The sequence below is a fragment of the Carassius carassius genome, chromosome 25 (assembly GCF_963082965.1).
Source record: "Carassius carassius chromosome 25, fCarCar2.1, whole genome shotgun sequence".
NCBI lineage: Eukaryota > Metazoa > Chordata > Actinopteri > Cypriniformes > Cyprinidae > Carassius > Carassius carassius.
In genome coordinates, this window is record NC_081779.1 from 30,597,215 (window position 1) to 30,624,793 (window position 27,579).

Genomic DNA, 27,579 nt, shown 5'->3' on the forward strand with positions numbered 1-27,579 from the left:
TGGAAAGAGAATGTTATGGAGGATATTAGAAAAAGATGGGAAGGGGAATTACTTGTTAATAATGAAGAGGAAAAAATGGGAGGAGGAGTGGCGGTTTTAATAAGAAAAGACAGAGGTATAAAGACAAAACTTATATATAATGATAAAAAAGGAAAATGTATGGTGGTAGAAATGGAAATGGAAGAAGACAAATTTGTTTTAGTGAACGTGCACGCTCCCAATGGAGAAAAAGAAAAGAAATTATACTTTAATGTTTTAGCTGATGTAATTGGAAAATGGGGGAAGGTGGTGATTGCAGGGGATTTTAACACTGTTTTTAGTAAAATGGATATGGCAAATGGGATGGTTTTTAAATCGGATGGGGGTAGAAAAGAACTAAGGTCATTGATGGAAGAGAAAAATATGATTGATGTGTGGCGGGAAAGAAATGGAAAAAAGAAGGAATTTTCAAGAAGACAGTTGGTGGGGAATTTTATGTGCCAAACCAGAATAGACTATTTTTTAAGTACCAGAAATCTTGAATGTTTCATTGATGGAATATTTCACAAAGAAACGACCTTAAGCGATCACAAAATGGTTTTAATGACGATGGATTTTAAAAGACAAACAAAGGGACCTGGGGTGTGGATTTTAAACACTGAGGTTTTAAAGAATGAAAGTTTTAAAAAAGAAATCGAAATGATATTAGATGGGAGGAAAAAAGACCAGATGTATATGGAAGACAAAACGCAATGGTGGGAAAATGTTAAGTATGATATTAAAAAATATTCTATGAAGTACTGTAATTTATTACAAAATGTTAAAAGAACCAAGGAGAGAGAAATAAGGAGAACTCTAAAAGAGGAGTTAAATAAAAATGAAGTAGATGTGCAAAAAGTAATTGAAATAGAGAATACGTTGAGAAAAATAGAAGAGGGGAAATGCAAGGGGGCAATGTTGAGAAGCAAAGCAAAATATACGGTGGAAGGGGAAAAATGTAACAGATTCTTTTTTAATCTTGAGAAAAGCAGGGGGAGAGCGGAAACAATTAAAGAACTTAAAAGTAGGAATGGACAGGTGGTCTCAGATACAGAGGGGATTTTAAAAGAAGTGAAATCATTTTATGAAGAACTTTTTAAGTCGGAGGGGGGAGATGAGGAAAAAAGGAATATTTTGTTGCAACAGATAACAAGGAAAGTTGGTGAAGAGGATAAAAGAATATGTGAAAGGGAAATAGAAACTGAAGAGATCATACATGCCATAAATCAATTAAGAGTGAGGAAAAGCCCCGGAGTAGATGGTATTGGAAGTGAGTTTTACAAAGTTTTTAAAGACAAAGTAAGCGTGATTTTAAATGAAATTTTTGAAGAAGTTTTTAAAAATGAAAGAGTAAGCCCAAGAATGGGGCTAGGATTAATGAAAATAATATACAAGAAAAAAGGAGACAAAACTGAGCTGAAAAATTTTAGACCCATTACAATGCTAAACACTGATTTTAAAATTTTAGCCAAGGTCTTAGCAAACAGATTAAAAAATGTCATCCCAAATATAATAGAAACAAACCAAGCGTACGGAGTAAAGGCGAGAGATATAGCAGATGTTACTAGCAGCATTAGAGATATAGTAGGGTATATAAAAGAAAAGGGCAAAAGTGCTTATGTTATTAGTATGGATTTTGAAAAGGCTTTTGACAGAGTTGAACATGGCTTTTTATTTGCAGTTTTAAAGGAATTTGGGTTTGGGAATAATTTTATAAAATGGATTTCGGTTTTATACAGGGATATTTTTACAAAAGTAAAATGCAACGGTTTTTTAACTCAACCTTTTAAAGTTTTAAGATCCATAAGACAGGGGTGTCCTTTGTCGGCGCAATTGTACTCTTTGGTAGCAGAACCTTTAGGGCTTTTAATAAATAGAGAAAAAAGAATAAATGGAATACGAATGGAAGAGGGAGAAGAATTAAAGAAAATATTTCAATATGCTGATGACACGACAATTGTGGTTGAAAATGTAGAAAGTGTTAAAAGAGTGATGGAGAAAACAAAACTGTATTGTGAGGGTTCGGGTGCAAAAATAAATGCAGAAAAAACTGTATACATGAAATATGGAAGGGTGGAGGTTCTTACAGGGATCTGTAATTTTATGGAGGTGCAAGAAATAAAGATTTTAGGAATAATTGTAGCAAAGAATGAAAAGGAGGCTATGGACAGTATGTGGGAAGAGACGGTGGGAGGGATGGAAAGAAGACTGATTTTCTGGAGAAGCAGGGTTTTAAGTTTAAAGGGGAAAATTTTAGTTGTAAACATGCTAATGTTATCTAGAATGTGGTATACATTACATGTGATGCCATTGCCAGACTGGGTTTTAAAGAGAATAAAGAAATGTGTTTTAGAATTTTTATGGGACAAAAAGCCTCCAAGAATTGCATATTTTACACTGATAGGGAAACCGGGGGAGGGAGGGATGGGTTTGGTGGATGTAGAACAAAAAATGAAAAGCATGAGAGTAAAGGTGGTAAGAAAATATTTGGATGATACGAACAGAGCAGAGTGGAAGAGATTGATGGCTCTTTATTTAAATAAATGTGGGAATTTTAATTTGGGGGACAATGTTTTATGGATGAAGCTTAAGAATTGGATGATGGAGGGGATCCCACGATTTTACAAAGAGGTTTTAAGCGCTTGGAGGCTTTTTTTAACAGAGGTGGATTTTAATCCGGAGGGGAGGGAAATGATTTTAAATCAACCTCTGTTTTTAAATGGAAAAATAAAGATGCAAGAGTATGATATCTATTTTAAGAAGTGGTTGCAAGCGGGATTTGTAAAGGTGAGGGATGTTTTATGGGAATTTAAAGAGGGATTTTTACCACTTCAAGTGATCATAGATGCAATGGATGAGGAGAAGGAGGACTTTAATGTAAATGTTTTAAAAAGACAATACGAACAAGTAAAAAAAGCAATCCCAGGACAATGGCTGGATGAAATTATTAATGAGGGAGAAAAAGAAAAGAAAATGAGCGTGTTTCTAAAATGTAAAGACAATATGGTGAATTTTAATTTGGGTTCTGTTAAAATGTTTTATGGGTTTTTTATAAATGGAGTTTTTAAAAAACCTCTTGCCAATCAGTTATGGATAAGGCATTTTAATGAAATCGAAGAGGAAGATATATGGAAGAACATGACATGGAAATGGTTGGATGCGGATTTAGAAAGTTTTGATTATTTTATTAGACAAAATGTGATTTTTACGGAAATGAGATTGTGTGCAATGCAGAAAGAAACTAATGCCCTATGCAGAGTTTGTAAAAAAGAAGATGAAGGAATTTTACATTTGTTTTTATTCTGTGAGAAGTTGAGCCCATTTTTTAAGAAATTAAAGGAAATAATCAAAGACTTAAGAGATAATGAGGTGGACTGCAACTGGAATAGATTTTTTATGTTGGGAATGGCAGAGAATACAGCAAACAAGAAACTAATTAATTTGTTTTTAATTTTGGCCAAAAAAGCTATATGGAAAAGAAGGAATATAGTCAAAAACAGAGATTTTACTGCAAACCTATGGTTGATTTTTAAACAGTTGGTTGAAGATTATGTAAAAATGCTGTACAGTTATTTTAAACTGGAAAACAAGATGGGGGATTTTTATGGAATTTTTAGGAAGGAGGTTACATATATTTTAAAACAAAAGCACTTTTATATGCCAAAAGAAGATTACTGAACTTGATGAATTTGTGATTTTAGATGTTTTTGGTTTTTAGTGTTATGCATTTTTGGAAAAATGCTTTTGTGAAATGCTTTTGCATTTATGAAAATTTCCCTGTAACAGCTTTAATGTCTTGTACACAACTTGTATTTTGACTGATAATAAAAAAAAAAAAAAAAAAAAAAAAAAAAGCTATGCCCGATCTCGTCTGATCTCGGAAGCTAAGCAGGTTTGGGCCTGGTTAGTACTTGGATGGGAGACTGCCTGGGAGTACCAGGTGCTGTAAACTTTTTTGAAATTTTTCACTAAGTATTTAATAATTTTGCAAAAAAAAAAAAAAGAGTCAATGCCCGATCTCTGAATCTTAGCAGGTTTAGGTCTGGTTAGTACTTGGATGAGAGACCGCCTGGGAATACCAGGTGCTTTAAGCTTTTTGGAAATTTTTCAGTAATTATATAATAATCTTGCCAAAAAAAAAAAAATAGTGTCATTGCCCGATCTCTGAATATTAGCAGGTTTGGGCCTGGTTAGTACTTGGATGGGAGACCGCCTTGGAATAGCAAGGTGCTTTAAGCTTTTTGGAAATTTTTCAGTAATTATATAATAATCTTGCCAAAAAAAGAGTCAATGCCCAATCTCTGAATATTAGCAGGTTTGGGCCTGGTTAGTACTTGGATGGGAGACCGCCTTGGAATAGCAAGGTGCTTTAAGCTCTTTGGAAATTTTTCAGTAATTATATAATAATCTTGCCAAAAAAAAAAAAAAGAGTCAATGCCCGATCTCTGAATCTTAGCAGGTTTAGGTCTGGTTAGTACTTGGATTAGAAACCGCCTGGGAATACCAGGTGCTTTAAGCTTTTTGGAAATTTTTCAGTAATTATATAATAATCTTGCCAAAAAAAAAAAAATAGTGTCATTGCCCGATCTCTGAATCTTAGCAAGTTTAGGTCTGGTTAGTACTTGGATGAGAGACCGCCTGGGAATACCTGGTGCTTTAAGCTTTTGGGTTTTCTTTCCTACTTATATAATGTACTGGCCATTAGAATGGCTGATCTTTAAATAGCCCTCTGTTTGCAGTAACCTTCGCTTACGGCCATACCAACCTGAGGGCGCTAGAGAGCTACAGGAAGTGTTGGCTGCAGTTGGGAGAGGAAGGCTCTCCTCCATTTTGTGTTTTTCTATTTGTGGTTGTTTTGTTTGTTTTGTGAATCTGTGATTGTTTCTTTGGCATTTTTTCTTTTTTGAAAGCCACCTAACAGCAGCATATCGCTGTCTGGAGGGTGGTTGATCTTTTTTTTCTCAAAAATGGACGGATTGTATGGTAACGACTCGGAACTGGCTGGAGAGACTCGAATGGCAAATGACAATGGACTGGCAGGAGGAACACGCACGGCAAGCGACACTGGACTGGCTGGAGGAACACGCATGGCAATCGACACTGGACTGGCTGGAGGAACAAGCATGGCAAACAACACTGGACTGGCTGGAGGAACACGCATGGTAAACGACACTAGAATGGCTGGAGGAACAAGTATGGCAAACGACAATGGACTGGCTGGAGGAACACGCACGGCAAATGACACTGGACTGGAGAAGCGACAAAGAGCTGGAAATGTAAAAGATCAAGAAGCAAGGAAAAGATTTGGTGAAAGAAAATATTTAAAGGAGGCAACAGTGATCGTGAGTACAGAGAATGTGATTGGTGTGAGAGGAGAGGATATAATTAAAGCAATCTCAGAAAAAATTGGAAGTGGAAAGGTGTTGGCTGTAAGACCCAGACAAGGCAAAGAATATGAACTGACATTGGAACAGGAAGAAATGTGTGACATTTTAATCAATGGATTGACAATAAAGGGAGTGGACTGTGAAGTAAAAAAACTGCAAAATAAAGATTACGTTGTTTCCTTCATGCACCTGCCTGTCTACCTGGAGGATAAGGAAATTGTAAACAAATTGGAAGGATGGGGGGTTTCCCCCATATCTAAAATCAAAAGAAGGTGCTATCCGGACACTGACATCGAAGACGGCACAAGGTTTGTAAAGGTGAGGTTCCCCAAAGAAGTGGCATCACTCCCTTACAGCACTAAGATTGAAACAGCTGAAGGCCCCCAGTACTTTAGGGTGATGCACAGCCACCAGGTGAAGACTTGTAGGCTGTGCATGAGCCCAGAACATCTACTGAAAGAGTGCCCAGAATTCAAGTGCCATAAATGTTTGGAAAGGGGACATTTTGCACGAGACTGCAATGCTGTCAGGTGTCCGGATTGCCAAGAAATTTTAAATAAATGTGAATGCTGGATGGAGGGGGTGGTAGGTGGAAGGAAAGAACAGGTGGACAGACAGGTGCATGAAGAAAACAATGATGAAGGACATTGTGATGAAAGACATGAAGAAGACAAATTACAACCAAAGGAAACAGAGGAAGGAACAAACAACAGACAGGAAGGAGAAGGAGAAAAAGAAAAAGAAAATAACAATGAACAAATAAGAGAAGAGGACACACAAATTACACCGATGGACATATCTTCAATTCATGGACAAAAAGGAAAAGAACAAGACAAAGAAACTGATAACGAAGGAGAAATTAGTATGGAGGAGGATGAGAAGGAAAAGGCGGAGAGGGGAAAAATACGAAGAAGATCGCTAAAGGTAAAGCCAAATATAGAAAGTTCAAGAAAAAAAGTGAAATGTTTAAATAGGTTTGAGGTGTTAAAGGAATTGGAGGAGAAAGACTGAGAATGATGGGTTTTAGATATTTATTATTTTTCTTTTTAATGGTTTTAAGTGTTGTGACTTTTAATGCAAGAGGACTTTTGAACTTAAAGAAATTTGAAAATATAAAAGAAAAATGTTAAAGAGAAGACATTATTGTACTACAGGAAACAAACTGGAGAGGAAATGTAATGAATGAATATAAAAAGAGATGGGGAGGAGGGATTTTGTACAATAATGGAGATGGGAGGTTTGGGAGAGGTGTGGCTTTTTTAATGAAGGATGATGTTTTTAAAGCAAGTCAAATTTTATACAAAGATACGATGGGTAAATGTATGGTTGTAGAGACAAAACATGAAGGAAGGGAATTGATTTTAGTAAATGTACATGCACCAACGGAGGAGAAGGAAAAGAAAGAGTTTTTTTATGTTTTAAGTAGTTTTGTAAAGAAGTATAAAGAAATAATAATGATGGGGGATTTTAATACGGTTTTTAGTAAACAAGACATGGCAGATGGAATGGTTTTTAAAACTGACAAAGGGAGAAAAGAATTAAAAGCTTTAATGGCAGAAAATAATATGATAGATGTGTGGAGAGAAAGAAATGAAAAGAAAAAAGAGTTTTCAAGAAGGCAAATAGTGGGGCAGTTTGTGTGTGAAACAAGAATTGATTTTATTTTATGTACAAGAAATGTGGAGAATTTTATAGAAAATATTAAGTATGAAGAAACAAGTTTTAGCGATCACAAGTTCTTATTTTTTAAATTGGATTGGAATAAAGTGCAAAGAGGGCCAGGAATATGGGTTTTAAATACAAAAATGTTAGAAAATGAAGACTATGTATTAAAGGTTAAAGAAATTATAGAAAAAGAAAAGGAAAATGAAATGTATGAAGAAGATAAGAGAATTTGGTGGGAGAATGTAAAGTTTTTAATAAAAAAATTCTCAATTAAGTATTGTAGCATAATACGCAAATGCAAAAGATACAACGAAAAAAAAATAAAGGAATGTTTGGAAGCGGAATTGAATAAAGAAAATAAAGATATACAAAAGATAAAGGAAATGGATGAAAAACTGAAGGAAATAGAGGAAAAAGAATATGAGGGGGCGAGGTTAAGGAGCAAAGCTAAATATACTGTGGAGGGAGAAAAGTGCACAAAGTTTTTTTTTGATTTGGAAAAAAAGAGAGGGAAAGCTGAAACAATAAAACAGGTAAGAGGGAAAAATGGGGAAGTTGTAGAGGGGAATGAAAAGATTTTAGAAGAAATAAAGAATTTTTATGAAGATCTTTTTAGTGCCAGGGGTGTAGAAGAAAACGAAAAAATTGAATTGTTGAATCGAATAAAAGTAAAAGTGAGTAAGGAAGATAAAAAAGAATGCGATCAAAAAATTGGTGAAGAAGAGATTGAAAGAGCAATACAGCAGCTGAATAAACAGAAAAGTCCAGGAATAGATGGTTTGGGAAGTGAATTTTATATATGTTTTAAAGAGATTTTAACCAAGATTTTAAATGAAGTTTTTAGTGAGATTTTTGAAAAAGAAGAAGTTAATGAAAGAATGGGGATGGGGATAACAAAACTGATATATAAAAGGAAAGGAGAAAAGGTAGATTTAAAAAACTATAGGCCGATCACAATGCTTAACACAGATTTTAAGATTTTATCAAAGGTTTTAGCAAACAGGTTAAAGGAAGTAATGCCAAGTATAATCGAAACAAACCAAGCATACGGAGTAAAAGGAAGGGATATAGCGGATATAACAATGAGTAAAAGAGACACAATATGGTATATGAAAGAACTAAATGAAGATGGTTACATAATTAGTCTAGATTTTGAAAAAGCATTTGATCGGGTTGAACACGAGTATTTATTTGATGTTTTAAAGAAATTTGGTTTTGGGGGAGATTTTATCAAATATATTGAGATTTTATATAAGGGCGCTTTAACGAGAATAAAGTGTAATGGGTTTTTAACAGAATGTTTTAAAATCACAAGATCGATAAGACAGGGTTGTCCGCTTTCGGCATTATTATATTCACTTGTATCGGAACCGTTAGGATTGGCCATAAAACAAAAAGAAGGAATAATTGGAATTGAAATTGAGGAAAATAATGCTGAGGGAAAGGTTTTTCAATATGCTGATGACACAACGATAATAGTAAAAGGAAAGGAGAGCATCAAAGAAGTTATGAATGTTGTAGAGGAATATTGTAAAGGATCTGGGAGTAAAGTAAATGAAGAAAAGACGGTATATATGAGATTTGGTAAAGCAATGGTTTTAAAGGATAGTTTTAATTTTAAGGAAGTGGAAGAAATTAGGATTTTAGGAATTTTAATGGGTAAAAATGAGATGAAAGTAAGAGATGAAATGTGGGTGGAACTAGTAACAGGAATAGAGAGAAGGTTAAATTTTTGGAAATTAAGAACTTTAAACTTAAAAGGGAAGGTTTTAGTATTGAATGTTTTAATGGTGTCTAAGCTATGGAATGTTTTATATGTGTCGCATATGCCAATGTGGACAGAAAAGAGGTTGAAGAAATGTTTTCTTGACTTTTTATGGGAGGGGAAGCCAGCAAGAATAGCTTTTAATACGATTTTAGGGGCGGTAGAGAAGGGGGGTTTAGGTTTAATAGATGTGGAACAGAGGAAAAATAGTTTGAGAGTAAAAGTAGTGAAGAAATACCTACAAGATGAGGACAAACCAGAGTGGAAAAAGACGATGAAATATTTTTTAAACAAATGTGGGGATCTTAACATGGGGGATGGAATTTTATGGATGAAAACGAAGAATTGGATGACAGAAAATTTACCAGAGTTTTATAGAGAAATTTTAAGTGCTTGGGGAAAATTTTTAGATAAAGTTGAGTTTGATCCACATGGGAGAGAACACATTTTAAATCAACCTCTGTTCTTAAACCAAAACATTTTAAAACAAGACAAAGGGATTTTTTTAAAGAAATGGATGGAAGTGGGGATAACAAGAGTGAGAGATGTATTGTATGAATTTAAAGAAGGTTTTTTACCGACACAATTTATTATAGATGCAATGGAGGAGGCAAAAGAGGATTACAGTGAACAAGACATAAAAAATAAATATGAAATCATTAAAAGCGCAATACCCAAAGAGTGGATTAAAAGAATAGAATGTATGGAAGAAGAGCCAAAAGAGAAATGTATTTACGTGAAATTAGGGGAAAAACTGTATGATTTTAAGGAATGTACTCTGAAAATGATTTATTGTTCTTTTAGAGATGGTGTTTTTAAAGAGCCTATTGCAAATGGATACTGGATGCAGAAATTCAAAGATTTAAAAAAAGAGTATATATGGAGAAACATGACAGGGAAGTGTGTGGAAACTAAATTGGGATGTTTGGAGTATTTTATAAGGCATAAAGTGGTTTTTACTGAGATTATTTTAAATAAAATAGGAAGGGAAGAAAATGCTCTGTGTAAAGTGTGCCAGGAAAAGGAAGAGGGGATTTTACATATGTTTTTATATTGTAGAGAACTGGAGGAGTTTTTAAGAAAATGTAAATGTTTAATTAAAGATGTGACTGAAGACTGGGATGAAAATGTAATGGAATGGAACAGAGTGGTGATGTTTGGTTGGGAAAAAACGTGTCAAAACAAAAATTTTATTAATCTGTGTGTAATGCTAATGAAAAGTGCAATATGGGAGAGAAGAACTGTGGCTAAAAAGGAAATCATTGTGTTGGATGTTTGGACTGTGTTTAAAAGGAAAACCGAATTATATATTGAAAGGCTGTATGTGTATTTTAAAGGTGTAAATGTGTTGGATTATTTTTATGATGTTTTTACCCCAAAAGTTTATTGTGTTTTAAATGATTCAATGTGGAAGCTGCCAGGAAGTGAAGGACATTTTTAAATTATCTATGTAAAGGAAAGATGTGTAATGTAGAGATGTGTATAGAAGAAATGCTGTATTTTCTATTGCTTGTGTTTAATCTATTGTACTTTATTTGAAATTTCTTTAATAAAAAAAAAAAAAAAAAAAAAAAAAAAAAAAGGCTATGGCTGATCTCGTCTGATCTCGGAAGCTAAGCAGGCTTGGGCCTGGTTAGTACTTGGATGGGAGACCGCCTGGGAGTACCAGGTGCTGTAAGCTTTTTGGAAATTTTTCACTAAGTATTTAATAATTTTGCAAAAAAATAAAAAAAAATAGAGTCAATGCCCGATCTCTGAAAATTAGCAGGTTTGGGCCTGGTTAGTGCTTGGATGGGAGACCGCCTTGGAATACCAGGTGCTTTAAGCTTTTTGGAAATTTTTCAGTAATTATATAATAATCTTGCCAAAAAAAAAAATTGTGTCATTGCCCAATCTCTGAATATTAGCAGGTTTGGGCCTGGTTAGTACTTGGATGGGAGACCGCCTTGGAATAGCAAGGTGCTTTAAGCTTTTTGGAAATTGTTCACTAAGTATATAATAATCTTGCAAAAAAAAAAAAAGACTCAATGCCCGATCTCTGAATCTTAGCAGGTTTAGGTCTGGTTAGTACTTGGATGAGAGACCGCCTGGGAATACCAGGTGCTTTAAGCTTTTTGGAAATTTTTCACTAAGTATTTAATAATTTTGAAAAAAAAAAAAAAAATAGAGTCAATGCCCGATCTCTGAATATTAGCAGGTTTGGGCCTGGTTAGTGCTTGGATGGGAGACCGCCTTGGAATACCAGGTGCTTTAAGCTTTTTGGAAATTTTTCAGTAATTATATAACAATCTTGCCAAAAAAAAAAATTGTGTCATTGCCCAATCTCTGAATATTAGCAGGTTTGGGCCTGGTTAGTACTTGGATGGGAGACCGCCTTGGAATAGCAAGGTGCTTTAAGCTTTTTGGAAAATTTTCACTAAGTATTTAATAATTTTGCAAAAAAATAAAAAAAATAGAGTCAATGCCCGATCTCTGAATATTAGCAGGTTTGGGCCTTGTTAGTGCTTGGATGGGAGACGGCCTGGGAATACCAGGTGCTTTAAGCTTTTTGGAAATTTTTCAGTAATTATATAATAATCTTGCCAAAAAAAAAAATAGTGTCATTGCCCGATCTCTGAATATTAGCAGGTTTGGGCCTGGTTAGTACTTGGATGAGAGACCGCCTTGGAATAGCAAGGTGGTTTAAGCTTTTTGGAAATTTTTCAGAAAGTATATAATAATCTTGCAAAAAAAAAAAAAAAAGAAAAATTGTCAATGCCTGATCTCTGAATCTTAGCAGGTTTAGGTCTGGTTAGTACTTAGATGAGAGACCGCCTGGGAATACCAGGTGCTTTAAGCTTTTTGGAAATTTTTCACTAAGTATATAATAATCTTGCAAAAAAAAAAAATTGTCAATGCCCGATCTCTGAATCTTAGCAGGTTTAGGTCTGGTTAGTACTTAGATGAGAGACCGCCTGGGAATACCAGGTGCTTTAAGCTTTTGGGTTTTCTTTCCTACTTATACAATGTACTGGCGATTAGAATGGCTGATCTTTAAATAGCCCTCTCTTTGCAGCAACCTTCGCTTACGGCCATACAAACCTGGCTATGGCTGATCTCGTCTGATCTTGGAAGCTAAGCAGGCTTGGGCCTGGTTAGTACTTGGATGGGAGACCGCCTGGGAGTACCAGGTGCTTTAAGCTTTTTGGAAATTTTTCACTAAGTATTTAATAGTTTTGCAAAAAAAAAAAAAAAAAATAGAGTCAATGACCGATCTCTGAATATTAGCAGGTTTGGGCCTGGTTAGTGCTTGGATGGGAGACCGCCTTGGAATACCAGGTGCTTTAAGCTTTTTGGAAAATTTTCAGTAATTATATAACAATCTTGCCAAAAAAAAATTGTGTCATTGCCCAATCTCTGAATATTAGCAGATTTGGGCCTGGTTAGTACTTGGATGGGAGACCGCTTTGGAATAGCAAGGTGCTTTAAGCTTTTTGGAAATTTTTCACTAAGTATTTAATAATTTTGCAAAAAAATAAAAAAAATAGAGTCAATGCCCGATCTCTGAATATTAGCAGGTTTGGGCCTGGTTAGTGCTTGGATGGGAGACCGCCTTGGAATACCAGGTGCTTTAAGCTTTTTGGAAATTTTTCAGTAATTATATAATAATCTTGCCAAAAAAAAAATTGTGTCATTGCCCAATCTCTGAATATTAGCAGGTTTAGGTCTGGTTAGTACTTAGATGAGAGACCGCCTGGGAATACCAGGTGCTTTAAGCTTTTGGGTTTTCTTTCCTACTTATACAATGTACTGGCGATTAGAATGGCTGATCTTTAAATAGCCCTCTCTTTGCAGCAACCTTCGCTTACGGCCATACCAACCTGGCTATGGCTGATCTCGTCTGATCTCGGAAGCTAAGCAGGCTTGGGCCTGGTTAGTACTTGGATGGGAGACCGCCTGGGAGTACCAGGTGCTTTAAGCTTTTTTGAAATTTTTCACTAAGTATTTAATAGTTTTGCAAAAAAAAAAAAAAAAAATAGAGTCAATGACCGATCTCTGAATATTAGCAGGTTTGGGCCTGGTTAGTGCTTGGATGGGAGACCGCCTTGGAATAACAGGTGCTTTAAGCTTTTTGGAAAATTTTCAGTAATTATATAACAATCTTGCCAAAAAAAAAATTGTGTCATTGCCCAATCTCTGAATATTAGCAGATTTGGGCCTGGTTAGTACTTGGATGGGAGACCGCCTTGGAATAGCAAGGTGCTTTAAGCTTTTTGTAAATTTTTCACTAAGTATTTAATAATTTTGCAAAAAAATAAAAAAATAGAGTCAATGCCCGATCTCTGAATATTAGCAGGTTTGGGCCTGGTTAGTGCTTGGATGGGAGACGGCCTGGGAATACCAGGTGCTTTAAGCTTTTTGGAAAATTTTCAGTAATTATATAATAATCTTGCCAAAAAGAAAAATAGTGTCATTGCCCAATCTCTGAATATTAGGAGGCTTGGGCCTGGTTAGTACTTGGATGGGAGACCGCCTGGGAGTACCAGGTGCTGTAAGCTTTTTGGAAATTTTTCACTAAGTATTTAATAATTTTGCAAAAAAATAAAAAAAATAGAGTCAATGCCCGATCTCTGAATATTAGCAGGTTTGGGCCTGGTTAGTGCTTGGATGGGAGACCGCCTTGGAATACCAGGTGCTTTAAGCTTTTTGGAAATTTTTCAGTAATTATATAATAATCTTGCCAAAAAAAAAATTGTGTCATTGCCCAATCTCTGAATATTAGCAGGTTTGGGCCTGGTTAGTACTTGGATGGGAGACCGCCTGGGAATACCAGGTGCTTTAAGCTTTTTGGAAATTTTTCAGTAATTATATAATAATCTTGCCAAAAAAAAAATAGTGTCATTGCCCGATCTCTGAATATTAGCAGGTTTGGGCCTGGTTAGTACTTGGATGGGAGACCGCCTTGGAATAGCAAGGTGCTTTAAGCTTTTTGGAAATTTTTCAGTAATTATATAATAATCTTGCAAAAAAAAAAAAAAAGAGTCAATGCGCGATCTCTGAATCTTAGCAGGTTTAGGTCTGGTTAGTACTTGGATGAGAGACCGCCTGGGAATACCAGGTGCTTTAAGCTTTTTGGAAATTTTTCAGTAATTATATAATAATCTTGCCAAAAAAAAAAAGTGTCATTGCCCGATCTCTGAATATTAGCAGGTTTGGGCCTGGTTAGTACTTGGATGAGAGACCGCCTTGGAATAGCAAGGTGCTTTAAGCTTTTTGGAAATTTTTCAGTAAGTATATAATAATCTTGCAAAAAAAAAAAAAAAAAAGAAAAATTGTCAATGCCTGATCTCTGAATCTTAGCAGGTTTAGGTCTGGTTAGTACTTAGATGAGAGACCGCCTGGGAATACCAGGTGCTTTAAGCTTTTTGGAAATTTTTCACTAAGTATATAATAATCTTGCAAAAAAAAAAAATTGTCAATGCCCGATCTCTGAATCTTAGCAGGTTTAGGTCTGGTTAGTACTTAGATGAGAGACCGCCTGGGAATACCAGGTGCTTTAAGCTTTTGGGTTTTCTTTCCTACTTATACAATGTACTGGCGATTAGAATGGCTGATCTTTAAATAGCCCTCTCTTTGCAGCAACCTTCGCTTACGGCCATACCAACCTGGCTATGCCCGATCTCGTATGATCTCGGAAGCTAAGCTTGGATGGGAGACCGCCTGGGAATACTAGGTGCTGTAAGCTTTTGGGTTTTCTTCCCTACTTATACAATGTACTGGCGATTAGAATGGCTGATCTTTAAATAGCCCTCTCTTTGCAGCAACCTTCGCTTATGGCCATACCAACCTGGCTATGCCTGATCTCGTCTGATCTCGGAAGCTAAGCAGGCTTGGGCCTGGTTAGTACTTGGATGGGAGACCGCCTGGGAGTACCAGGTGCTGTAAGCTTTTTGGAAATTTTTCACTAAGTATTTAATAATTTTGCAAAAAAATAAAAAAAAATAGAGTCAATGCCCGATCTCTGAATATTAGCAGGTTTGGGCCTGGTTAGTGCTTGGATGGGAGACCGCCTTGGAATACCAGGTGCTTTAAGCTTTTTGGAAATTTTTCAGTAATTATATAATAATCTTGCCAAAAAAAAAAATTGTGTCATTGCCCAATCTCTGAATATTAGCAGGTTTGGGCCTGGTTAGTACTTGGATGAGAGACCGCCTGGGAATACCAGGTGCTTTAAGCTTTTTGGAAATTTTTCAGTAATTATATAATAATCTTGCCAAAAAAAAAAAGTGTCATTGCCCGATCTCTGAATATTAGCAGGTTTGGAACTGGTTAGTACTTGGATGGGAGACCGCCTTGGAATAGCAAGGTGCTTTAAGCTTTTTGGAAATTTTTCAGTAAGTATATAATAATCTTGCAAAAAAAAAAAAAAGAAAAATTGTCAATGCCCGATCTCTGAATCTTAGCAGGTTTAGGTCTGGTTAGTACTTAGATGAGAGACCGCCTGGGAATACCAGGTGCTTTAAATTTTTGGGTTTTCTTTCCTACTTATATAATGTACTGGCCATTAGAATGACTGATCTTTAAATAGCCCTCTCTTTGCAGCAACCTTCGCTTACGGCCATACCAACCTGGCTATGCCCGATCTCGTCTGATCTCGGAAGCTAAGCAGGTTTGGGCCTGGTTAGTGCTTGGATGGGAGACCGCCTTGGAATACCAGGTGCTTTAAGCTTTTTGGAAATTTTTCAGTAATTATATAATAATCTTGCCAAAAAAAAAAATGTGTCATTGCCCAATCTCTGAATATTAGCAGGTTTGGGCCTGGTTAGTACTTGGATGGGAGACCGCCTGGGAATACTAGGTGCTGTAAGCTTTTGGGTTTTCTTCCCTACTTATACAATGTACTGGTGATTAGAATGGCTGATCTTTAAATAGCCCTCTCTTTGCAGCAACCTTCGCTTATGGCCATACCAACCTGGCTATGCCTGATCTCGTCGGATCTCGGAAGCCAAGCTTGGGCCTGGTTAGTACTTGGTTAGTACAATCAGGCCAGGAACACACTGAACAAAGAGATTAGAGCGGCTAAAAAGACCTACGCTAAAAAGTTGGAAGACCAGTTTACTTCCAACGACTCTACTTCAGTTTGGAGAGGACTGAGAGCCATCACAAACTACAAGACACCATCCCCTTGCACTGAGGCTAATCAACGACTTGCTAACGACCTGAATGAGTTTTATTGTAGATTTGAAACCCCCAACACCCACTCTGACCATCTCCCTACACAACCATTAACACCTGCAATCCCCCTCTCCATACCTCCTGCTCTTCAAATCTGTGAAGATGATGTGCGCCAGGTCTTCAAGAAAAACAAAAGAAGAAAAGCACCAGGCCCAGATGGCGTTACACCAGCCTGTCTGAAAATCTGTGCTGACCAGCTGGCCCCCATCTTTTCACAGATCTTCAACAGATCTCTGGAGTTGTGTGAAGTGCCTTCCTGCTTCAAACGCTCCACCATAATCCCCATTCCAAAGAAACCCAAGATAACAGGACTTAACGACTACAGACCTGTGGCTCTAACGTCTGTCGTCATGAAGTCGTTTGAAAAACTGGTTCTGGCTTATCTGAAGGACATCACTGGACCCTTACTGGACCCCCTGCAGTTTGCGTACCGAGCAAACAGGTCCGTGGATGATGCAATCAACATGGCATTGCACTTCATCCTGCAACATCTGGACAAAACAGGGACTTATGTGAGGATCATGTTTGTGGACGTTAGTTCGGCTTTCAACACCATCATCCCAACAACCCTCCAGACCAAACTGACCCAGCTCTCTGTTCCTAGCTCTATCTGTCAGTGGATCACCAGCTTTCTGACAGATAGGCAACAGTTAGTGAGACTGGGGAAATTCATGTCAAACAGCTGCTCCACCAACACTGGTGCCCCTCAGGGATGTGTTCTCTCCCCTCTGCTCTTCTCCCTGTACACCAACGACTGCACCTCTAAAGACCCCTCTGTCAAGCTCCTGAAGTTTGCAGACGACACTACAGTCATCGGCCTCATCCAGGACGGTGACGAGTCTGCTTACAGACAGGAGGTTGAGCAGCTGGCTGTCTGGTGCAGTCTTAACAACCTGGAGCTGAACACGCTCAAAACAGTGGAGATGACTGTGGACTTTAGGAGAAACCCCCCGGCACTTTCCCCACTCACCATCATGAACAGCACTGTGGCTGCAGTGGAGTCATTCAGATTCCTGGGAACCACCATCTCTCAGGATCTGAAGTGGGACAATCACATTGGCTCCATTGTGAAAAAAGCCCAACAAAGGTTGTACTTTGTCAGCTGAGGAAGTTTAACCTGCCACAGGAGCTGCTGAAACAGTTCTACTCAGCCGTCATTGAGTCAGTCCTGTGTACTTCAATTACTGTCTGGTTTGGTTCAGCTACAAATCAGATATCAGAAGACTACAGAGAACTGTTCGGACTGCTGAAAGGATTATTGGTGCTCCCCTGCCCACCCTCAAAGAACTGTACACATCCAGAGTGAGGAAAAGGACTCAGAAAATCACTCTGGATCCCTCACATCCAAGTCACCCCATCTTTGAACTTTTGCCATCTGGCCGGCGCCTCAGAGCCGCATATACAAGAACAGCAAGACACAAGAATAGTTTCTTCCCCCAGGCAATCTACCTCATGAACAGTTAAATGTTTCCCACTTAAACTTATGCTTATGCAAAAATGTGCAATATCCTTATATTTATTTGTTACCCCTCCATCCTAGAACATTCCTGCATCTCACTCAATCCTATTCCATTATCATTTATAGCACAATTGTTTATACACTTATTTATTTGCCAATTTGTAATTCTCCTGTAATTGTTTTTTTTTATTTTTTATTTTTTTTTATTTTTTTTTATTTAAATTTTTTTTTTTTTTTTTTTTTTTTTTTGTCTGTGTGTTGTTGTCTCTGTGTACTGGAAGCTTATGTCACTAAAACAAATTCCTTGTATGCGCAAGCATACTTGACAATAAAGCTCTTTCTGATTCTCATTCTGATTCTGATTCTGATTCTGATTTCTGATTCTGATGGGAGACCGTCTGGGAGTACCAGGTGCTGTAAGCTTTTTGGAAATTTTTCACTAAGTATATAATAATCTTGCAAAAAAAAAAAAAAAAAAGTCAATGCCCGATCTCTGAATCTTAGCAGGCTTAGGTCTGGTTAGTACTTGGATGAGAGACCGCCTGGGAATACCAGGTGCTTTAAGCTTTTTGGAAATTTTTCAGTAATTATATAATAATCTTGCCAAAAAAAAAAAATAGAGTCAATGCCCAATCTCTGAATATTAGCAGGTTTGGGCCTGCTTAGTACTTGGATGGGAGACCGCCTTGGAATAGCAAGGTGCTTTAAGCTTTTTGGAAATTTTTCACTAAGTATATAATAATCTTGCAAAAAAAAAAAAAAAAAAAAGTCAATGCCCGATCTCTGAATCTTAGCAGGTTTAGGTCTGGTTAGTACTTGGATGAGAGACCACCTTGGAATAGCAAGGTGCTTTAAGCTTTTTGGAAATTTTTCACTAAGTATATAATAATCTTGCAAAAAAAAAAAAAAAGAGTCAATGCCCAATCTCTGAATATTAGCAGGTTTGGGCCTGGTTAGTACTTGGATGGGAGACCGCCTTGGAATAGCAAGGTGCTTTAAGCTTTTTGGAAATTTTTCACTAAGTATATAATAATCTTGCAAAAAAAAAAAAAGAGTCAATGCGCGATCTCTGAATCTTAGCAGGTTTAGGTCTGGTTAGTACTTGGATGAGAGACCGCCTGGGAATACCAGGTGCTTTAAGCTTTTTGGAAATTTTTCAGTAATTATATAATAATCTTGCAAAAAAAAAATAAATAGTGTCATTGCCCGATCTCTGAATATTAGCAGGTATGGGCCTGGTTAGTACTTGGATGGGAGACTGCCTTGGAATAGCAAGGTGCTTTAAGCTTTTTGGAAATTTTTCACTAAGTATATAATAATCTTGCAAAAAAAAGAGTCAATGCCCAATCTCTGAATATTAGCAGGTTTGGGCCTGGTTAGTACTTGGATGGGAGACCGCCTTGGAATAGCAAGGTTCTTTAAGCTTTTTGGAAATTTTTCAGTAAGTATATAATAATCTTGCAAAAAAAAAAAAGAGTCAATGCCCGATCTCTGAATCTTAGCAGGTTTAGGTCTGGTTAGTACTTGGATGAGAGACCGCCTGGGAATACCTGGTTCTTTAAGCTTTTGGGTTTTCTTTCCTACTTATATAATGTACTGGCCATTAGAATGGCTGATCTTTAAATAGCCCTCTCTTTGCAGCAACCTTCGCTTACGGCCATACCAACCTGGCTATGCCCGATCTCGTCTGATCTCGGAAGCTAAGCAGGTTTGGGCCTGGTTAGTACTTGGATGGGAGACCGCCTGGGAGTACCAGGTGCTGTAAACTTTTTGGAAATTTTTCACTAAGTATTTAATAATTTTGCAAAAAAATAAAAAAAATAGAGTCAATGCCCGATCTCTGAATATTAGCAGGTTTGGGCCTGGTTAGTACTTGGATGGGAGAACACCTTGGAATAGCAAGGTGCTTTAAGCTTTTTGGAAATTTTTCACTAAGTATATAATAATCTTGCAAAAAAAAAAAAAAAGAGTCAATGCCCGATCTCTGAATCTTAGCAGGTTTAGGTCTGGTTAGTACTTGGATGAGAGATCGCCTGGGAATACCAGGTGCTTTAAGCTTTTTGGAAATTTTTCAGTAATTATATAATAATCTTGCCAAAAAAAAAAAAATAGTGTCATTGCCCGATCTCTGAATATTAGCAGGTTTGGGCCTGGTTAGTACTTGGATGGGAGACCGCCTTGGAATAGCAAGGTTCTTTAAGCTTTTTGGAAATTTTTCAGTAAGTATATAATAATCTTGCAAAAAAAAAAAGAGTCAATGCCCGATCTCTGAATCTTAGCAGGTTTAGGTCTGGTTAGTACTTGGATGAGAAACCGCCTGGGAATACCTGGTGCTTTAAGCTTTTGGGTTTTCTTTCCTACTTATATAATGTACTGGCCATTAGAATGACTGATCTTTAAATAGCCCTCTCTTTGCAGCAACCTTAGCTTACGGCCATACCAACCTGGCTATGCCCGATCTCGTCTGATCTCGGAAGCTAAGCAGGTTTGGGCCTGGTTAGTACTTGGATGGGAGACCGCCTGGGAATACTAGGTGCTGTAAGCTTTTAGGTTTTCTTCCCTACTTATACAATGTACTGGCGATTAGAATGGCTGATCTTTAAATAGCCCTCTCTTTGCAGCAACCTTCGCTTATGGCCATACCAACCTGGCTTTGCCTGATCTCGTCTGATCTGGGAAGCTAAGCAGGCTTGGGCCTGGTTAGTATTTGGATGGGAGACCGCCTGGGAGTACCAGGTGCTGTAAGCTTTTTGGAAATTTTTCACTAAGTATATAATAATCTTGCAAAAAAAAAAAAAAAAAGAGTCAATGCCCGATCTCTGAATCTTAGCAGGTTTAGGTCTGGTTAGTACTTAGATGAGAGACCGCCTGGGAATACCAGGTGCTTTAAGCTTTTGGGTTTTCTTTCCTACTTCTATACTGTACTGGCCATTAGAATGACTGATCTTTAAATAGCCCTCTCTTTGCAGCAACCTTCGCTTACGGCAATACCAACCTGGCTATGCCCGATCTCGTCTGATCTCGGAAGCAAAGCAGGTTTGGGCCTGGTTAGTACTTGGATGGGAGACCGCCTGGGAATACTAGGTGCTGTAAGCTTTTGGGTTTTCTTCCCTACTTACACAATGTACTGGCGATTAGAATGGCTGATCTTTAAATAGCCCTCTCTTTGCAGCAACCTTCGCTTATGGCCATACCAACCTGGCTATGCCTGATCTCGTCTGATCTCGGAAGCTAAGCAGGCTTGGGCCTGGTTAGTACTTGGATGGGAGACCGCCTGGGAGTACCAGGTGCTGTAAGCTTTTTGGAAATTTTTCACTAAGTATATAATAATCTTGCAAAAAAAAAAAAAAAAGAGTCAATGCCCGGTCTCTATATCTTAGCAGGTTTAGGTCTGGTTAGTACTTGGATGAGAGACCGCCTGGGAATACCAGGTGCTTTAAGCTTTTTGGAAATTTTTCAGTAATTATATAATAATCTTGCCAAAAAAAAAAAATAGTGTCATTGCCCGATCTCTGAATCTTAGCAGGTTTAGGTCTGGTTAGTACTTGGATGGGAGACCGCCTGGGAGTACCAGGTGCTGTAAGCTTTTTGGAAATTTTTCACTAAGTATATAATAATCTTGCAAAAAAAAAAAAAAGAGTCAATGCCCGATCTCTGAATCTTAGCAGGTTTAGGTCTGGTTAGTACTTGGATGAGAGACCGCCTTGGAATAGCAAGGTGCTTTAAGGTTTTTGGAAATTTTTCAGTAAGTATATAATAATCTTGCCAAAAAAAAAAAAATAGTGTCATTGCCCGATCTCTGAATCTTAGCAAGTTTAGGTCTGGTTAGTACTTGGATGAGAGACCGCCTGGGAATACCTGGTGCTTTAAGCTTTTGGGTTTTCTTTCCTACTTATATAATGTACTGGCCATTAGAATGGCTGATCTTTAAATAGCCCTCTGTTTGCAGTAACCTTCGCTTACGGCCATACCAACCTGAGGGCGCTAGAGAGCTACAGGAAGTGTTGGCTGCAGTTGGGAGAGGAAGGCTCTCCTCCATTTTGTGTTTTTCTATTTGTGGTTGTTTTGTTTGTTTTGTGAATCTGTGATTGTTTCTTTGGCATTTTTTCTTTTTTGAAAGCCACCTAACAGCAGCATATCGCTGTCTGGAGGGTGGTTGATCTTTTTTTTCTCAAAAATGGACGGATTGTATGGTAACGACTCGGAACTGGCTGGAGAGACTCGAATGGCAAATGACAATGGACTGGCAGGAGGAACACGCACGGCAAGCGACACTGGACTGGCTGGAGGAACACGCATGGCAATCGACACTGGACTGGCTGGAGGAACAAGCATGGCAAACAACACTGGACTGGCTGGAGGAACACGCATGGTAAACGACACTAGAATGGCTGGAGGAACAAGTATGGCAAACGACAATGGACTGGCTGGAGGAACACGCACGGCAAATGACACTGGACTGGAGAAGCGACAAAGAGCTGGAAATGTAAAAGATCAAGAAGCAAGGAAAAGATTTGGTGAAAGAAAATATTTAAAGGAGGCAACAGTGATCGTGAGTACAGAGAATGTGATTGGTGTGAGAGGAGAGGATATAATTAAAGCAATCTCAGAAAAAATTGGAAGTGGAAAGGTGTTGGCTGTAAGACCCAGACAAGGCAAAGAATATGAACTGACATTGGAACAGGAAGAAATGTGTGTCATTTTAATCAATGGATTGACAATAAAGGGAGTGGACTGTGAAGTAAAAAAACTGCAAAATAAAGATTACGTTGTTTCCTTCATGCACCTGCCTGTCTACCTGGAGGATAAGGAAATTGTAAACAAATTGGAAGGATGGGGGGTTTCCCCCATATCTAAAATCAAAAGAAGGTGCTATCCGGACACTGACATCGAAGACGGCACAAGGTTTGTAAAGGTGAGGTTCCCCAAAGAAGTGGCATCACTCCCTTACAGCACTAAGATTGAAACAGCTGAAGGCCCCCAGTACTTTAGGGTGATGCACAGCCACCAGGTGAAGACTTGTAGGCTGTGCATGAGCCCAGAACATCTACTGAAAGAGTGCCCAGAATTCAAGTGCCATAAATGTTTGGAAAGGGGACATTTTGCACGAGACTGCAATGCTGTCAGGTGTCCGGATTGCCAAGAAATTTTAAATAAATGTGAATGCTGGATGGAGGGGGTGGTAGGTGGAAGGAAAGAACAGGTGGACAGACAGGTGCATGAAGAAAACAATGATGAAGGACATTGTGATGAAAGACATGAAGAAGACAAATTACAACCAAAGGAAACAGAGGAAGGAACAAACAACAGACAGGAAGGAGAAGGAGAAAAAGAAAAAGAAAATAACAATGAACAAATAAGAGAAGAGGACACACAAATTACACCGATGGACATATCTTCAATTCATGGACAAAAAGGAAAAGAACAAGACAAAGAAACTGATAACGAAGGAGAAATTAGTATGGAGGAGGATGAGAAGGAAAAGGCGGAGAGGGGAAAAATACGAAGAAGATCGCTAAAGGTAAAGCCAAATATAGAAAGTTCAAGAAAAAAAGTGAAATGTTTAAATAGGTTTGAGGTGTTAAAGGAATTGGAGGAGAAAGACTGAGAATGATGGGTTTTAGATATTTATTATTTTTCTTTTTAATGGTTTTAAGTGTTGTGACTTTTAATGCAAGAGGACTTTTGAACTTAAAGAAATTTGAAAATATAAAAGAAAAATGTAAAAGAGAAGACATTATTGTACTACAGGAAACAAACTGGAGAGAAAATGTAATGAATGAATATAAAAAGAGATGGGGAGGAGGGATTTTGTACAATAATGGAGATGGGAGGTTTGGGAGAGGTGTGGCTTTTTTAATGAAGGATGATGTTTTTAAAGCAAGTCAAATTTTATACAAAGATACGATGGGTAAATGTATGGTTGTAGAGACAAAACATGAAGGAAGGGAATTGATTTTAGTAAATGTACATGCACCAACGGAGGAGAAGGAAAAGAAAGAGTTTTTTTATGTTTTAAGTAGTTTTGTAAAGAAGTATAAAGAAATAATAATGATGGGGGATTTTAATACGGTTTTTAGTAAACAAGACATGGCAGATGGAATGGTTTTTAAAACTGACAAAGGGAGAAAAGAATTAAAAGCTTTAATGGCAGAAAATAATATGATAGATGTGTGGAGAGAAAGAAATGAAAAGAAAAAAGAGTTTTCAAGAAGGCAAATAGTGGGGCAGTTTGTGTGTGAAACAAGAATTGATTTTATTTTATGTACAAGAAATGTGGAGAATTTTATAGAAAATATTAAGTATGAAGAAACAAGTTTTAGCGATCACAAGTTCTTATTTTTTAAATTGGATTGGAATAAAGTGCAAAGAGGGCCAGGAATATGGGTTTTAAATACAAAAATGTTAGAAAATTAAGACTATGTATTAAAGGTTAAAGAAATTATAGAAAAAGAAAAGGAAAATGAAATGTATGAAGAAGATAAGAGAATTTGGTGGGAGAATGTAAAGTTTTTAATAAAAAAATTCTCAATTAAGTATTGTAGCATAATACGCAAATGCAAAAGATACAACGAAAAAAAAATAAAGGAATGTTTGGAAGCGGAATTGAATAAAGAAAATAAAGATATACAAAAGATAAAGGAAATGGATGAAAAACTGAAGGAAATAGAGGAAAAAGAATATGAGGGGGCGAGGTTAAGGAGCAAAGCTAAATATACTGTGGAGGGAGAAAAGTGCACAAAGTTTTTTTTTGATTTGGAAAAAAAGAGAGGGAAAGCTGAAACAATAAAACAGGTAAGAGGGAAAAATGGGGAAGTTGTAGAGGGGAATGAAAAGATTTTAGAAGAAATAAAGAATTTTTATGAAGATCTTTTTAGTGCCAGGGGTGTAGAAGAAAACGAAAAAATTGAATTGTTGAATCGAATAAAAGTAAAAGTGAGTAAGGAAGATAAAAAAGAATGCGATCAAAAAATTGGTGAAGAAGAGATTGAAAGAGCAATACAGCAGCTGAATAAACAGAAAAGTCCAGGAATAGATGGTTTGGGAAGTGAATTTTATATATGTTTTAAAGAGATTTTAACCAAGATTTTAAAGGAAGTTTTTAGTGAGATTTTTGAAAAAGAAGAAGTTAATGAAAGAATGGGGATGGGGATAACAAAACTGATATATAAAAGGAAAGGAGAAAAGGTAGATTTAAAAAACTATAGGCCGATCACAATGCTTAACACAGATTTTAAGATTTTATCAAAGGTTTTAGCAAACAGGTTAAAGGAAGTAATGCCAAGTATAATCGAAACAAACCAAGCATACGGAGTAAAAGGAAGGGATATAGCGGATATAACAATGAGTATAAGAGACACAATATGGTATATGAAAGAACTAAATGAAGATGGTTACATAATTAGTCTAGATTTTGAAAAAGCATTTGATCGGGTTGAACACGAGTATTTATTTGATGTTTTAAAGAAATTTGGTTTTGGGGGAGATTTTATCAAATATATTGAGATTTTATATAAGGGCGCTTTAACGAGAATAAAGTGTAATGGGTTTTTAACAGAATGTTTTAAAATCACAAGATCGATAAGACAGGGTTGTCCGCTTTTGGCATTATTATATTCACTTGTATCGGAACCGTTAGGATTGGCCATAAAACAAAAAGAAGGAATAATTGGAATTGAAATTGAGGAAAATAATGCTGAGGGAAAGGTTTTTCAATATGCTGATGACACAACGATAATAGTAAAAGGAAAGGAGAGCATCAAAGAAGTTATGAATGTTGTAGAGGAATATTGTAAAGGATCTGGGAGTAAAGTAAATGAAGAAAAGACGGTATATATGAGATTTGGTAAAGCAATGGTTTTAAAGGATAGTTTTAATTTTAAGGAAGTGGAAGAAATTAGGATTTTAGGAATTTTAATGGGTAAAAATGAGATGAAAGTAAGAGATGAAATGTGGGTGGAACTAGTAACAGGAATAGAGAGAAGGTTAAATTTTTGGAAATTAAGAACTTTAAACTTAAAAGGGAAGGTTTTAGTATTGAATGTTTTAATGGTGTCTAAGCTATGGAATGTTTTATATGTGTCGCATATGCCAATGTGGACAGAAAAGAGGTTGAAGAAATGTTTTCTTGACTTTTTATGGGAGGGGAAGCCAGCAAGAATAGCTTTTAATACGATTTTAGGGGCGGTAGAGAAGGGGGGTTTAGGTTTAATAGATGTGGAACAGAGGAAAAATAGTTTGAGAGTGAAAGTAGTGAAGAAATACCTACAAGATGAGGACAAACCAGAGTGGAAAAAGACGATGAAATATTTTTTAAACAAATGTGGGGATCTTAACATGGGGGATGGAATTTTATGGATGAAAACGAAGAATTGGATGACAGAAAATTTACCAGAGTTTTATAGAGAAATTTTAAGTGCTTGGGGAAAATTTTTAGATAAAGTTGAGTTTGATCCACATGGGAGAGAACACATTTTAAATCAACCTCTGTTCTTAAACCAAAACATTTTAAAACAAGACAAAGGGATTTTTTTAAAGAAATGGATGGAAGTGGGGATAACAAGAGTGAGAGATGTATTGTATGAATTTAAAGAAGGTTTTTTACCGACACAATTTATTATAGATGCAATGGAGGAGGCAAAAGAGGATTACAGTGAACAAGACATAAAAAATAAATATGAAATCATTAAAAGCGCAATACCCAAAGAGTGGATTAAAAGAATAGAATGTATGGAAGAAGAGCCAAAAGAGAAATGTATTTACGTGAAATTAGGGGAAAAACTGTATGATTTTAAGGAATGTACTCTGAAAATGATTTATTGTTCTTTTAGAGATGGTGTTTTTAAAGAGCCTATTGCAAATGGATACTGGATGCAGAAATTCAAAGATTTAAAAAAAGAGTATATATGGAGAAACATGACAGGGAAGTGTGTGGAAACTAAATTGGGATGTTTGGAGTATTTTATAAGGCATAAAGTGGTTTTTACTGAGATTATTTTAAATAAAATAGGAAGGGAAGAAAATGCTCTGTGTAAAGTGTGCCAGGAAAAGGAAGAGGGGATTTTACATATGTTTTTATATTGTAGAGAACTGGAGGAGTTTTTAAGAAAATGTAAATGTTTAATTAAAGATGTGACTGAAGACTGGGATGAAAATGTAATGGAATGGAACAGAGTGGTGATGTTTGGTTGGGAAAAAACGTGTCAAAACAAAAATTTTATTAATCTGTGTGTAATGCTAATGAAAAGTGCAATATGGGAGAGAAGAACTGTGGCTAAAAAGGAAATCATTGTGTTGGATGTTTGGACTGTGTTTAAAAGGAAAACCGAATTATATATTGAAAGGCTGTATGTGTATTTTAAAGGTGTAAATATGTTGGATTATTTTTATGATGTTTTTACCCCAAAAGTTTATTGTGTTTTAAATGATTCAATGTGGAAGCTGCCAGGAAGTGAAGGACATTTTTAAATTATCTATGTAAAGGAAAGATGTGTAATGTAGAGATGTGTATAGAAGAAATGCTGTATTTTCTATTGCTTGTGTTTAATCTATTGTACTTTATTTGAAATTTCTTTAATAAAAAAAAAAAAAAAAAAAAAAAAAAAAAAGGCTATGCCCGATCTCGTCTGATCTTGGAAGCTAAGCAGGTTTGGGCCTGGTTAGTACTTGGATGGGAGACCGCCTGGGAATACTAGGTGCTGTAAGCTTTTGGGTTTTCTTCCCTACTTACACAATGTACTGGCGATTAGAATGGCTGATCTTTAAATAGCCCTCTCTTTGCAGCAACCTTCGCTTATGGCCATACCAACCTGGCTATGCCTGATCTCGTCTGATCTCGGAAGCTAAGCAGGCTTGGGCCTGGTTAGTACTTGGATGGGAGACCGCCTGGGAGTACCAGGTGCTGTAAGCTTTTTGGAAATTTTTCACTAAGTATATAATAATCTTGCAAAAAAAAAAAAAAAGAGTCAATGCCCGGTCTCTGAATCTTAGCAGGTTTAGGTCTGGTTAGTACTTGGATGAGAGACCGCCTGGGAATACCAGGTGCTTTAAGTTTTTGGAAATTTTTCAGT

General features: G+C 36.8%; 1 long non-coding RNA gene, 7 other non-coding genes and 3 pseudogenes across 8 annotated transcripts in view; all 11 read left to right on the forward strand.

Annotated features, from left to right (window-relative positions):
• Positions 1–4,374, forward strand: part of LOC132104553 (uncharacterized) — a 343,753-nt gene extending 339,379 nt beyond the window's left edge. Inside the window, exon 3 of the long non-coding RNA XR_009423543.1 lies at positions 4,246–4,374. This is a non-coding gene — a long non-coding RNA (uncharacterized LOC132104553). The remainder of the gene's footprint in view (positions 1–4,245) is intronic.
• A 7,524-nt stretch (positions 4,375–11,898) lies between these two features.
• Positions 11,899–12,017, forward strand: LOC132105259 (5S ribosomal RNA; annotated as a pseudogene).
• A 660-nt stretch (positions 12,018–12,677) lies between these two features.
• Positions 12,678–12,796, forward strand: LOC132105234 (5S ribosomal RNA; annotated as a pseudogene).
• A 1,848-nt stretch (positions 12,797–14,644) lies between these two features.
• On the forward strand, positions 14,645–14,763 carry LOC132105050 (5S ribosomal RNA). The gene has a single exon (XR_009423762.1). It is a non-coding gene; the product is annotated as a 5S ribosomal RNA (ribosomal RNA).
• Positions 14,764–15,425: 662 nt separating this feature from the next.
• LOC132105178 (5S ribosomal RNA) lies at positions 15,426–15,544 on the forward strand. The gene has a single exon (XR_009423883.1). It is a non-coding gene; the product is annotated as a 5S ribosomal RNA (ribosomal RNA).
• Positions 15,545–19,158: 3,614 nt separating this feature from the next.
• LOC132104954 (5S ribosomal RNA) lies at positions 19,159–19,277 on the forward strand. The gene has a single exon (XR_009423671.1). It is a non-coding gene; the product is annotated as a 5S ribosomal RNA (ribosomal RNA).
• Positions 19,278–19,935: 658 nt separating this feature from the next.
• On the forward strand, positions 19,936–20,054 carry LOC132104941 (5S ribosomal RNA). Its single transcript, XR_009423658.1, has one exon. It is a non-coding gene; the product is annotated as a 5S ribosomal RNA (ribosomal RNA).
• Positions 20,055–20,138: 84 nt separating this feature from the next.
• On the forward strand, positions 20,139–20,257 carry LOC132105248 (5S ribosomal RNA; annotated as a pseudogene).
• A 229-nt stretch (positions 20,258–20,486) lies between these two features.
• LOC132105031 (5S ribosomal RNA) lies at positions 20,487–20,605 on the forward strand. The gene has a single exon (XR_009423745.1). It is a non-coding gene; the product is annotated as a 5S ribosomal RNA (ribosomal RNA).
• An 84-nt stretch (positions 20,606–20,689) lies between these two features.
• On the forward strand, positions 20,690–20,808 carry LOC132105051 (5S ribosomal RNA). Its single transcript, XR_009423763.1, has one exon. It is a non-coding gene; the product is annotated as a 5S ribosomal RNA (ribosomal RNA).
• Positions 20,809–27,300: 6,492 nt separating this feature from the next.
• Positions 27,301–27,419, forward strand: LOC132105052 (5S ribosomal RNA). Its single transcript, XR_009423764.1, has one exon. It is a non-coding gene; the product is annotated as a 5S ribosomal RNA (ribosomal RNA).
• The last annotated feature ends 160 nt before the right edge of the window (positions 27,420–27,579 follow it).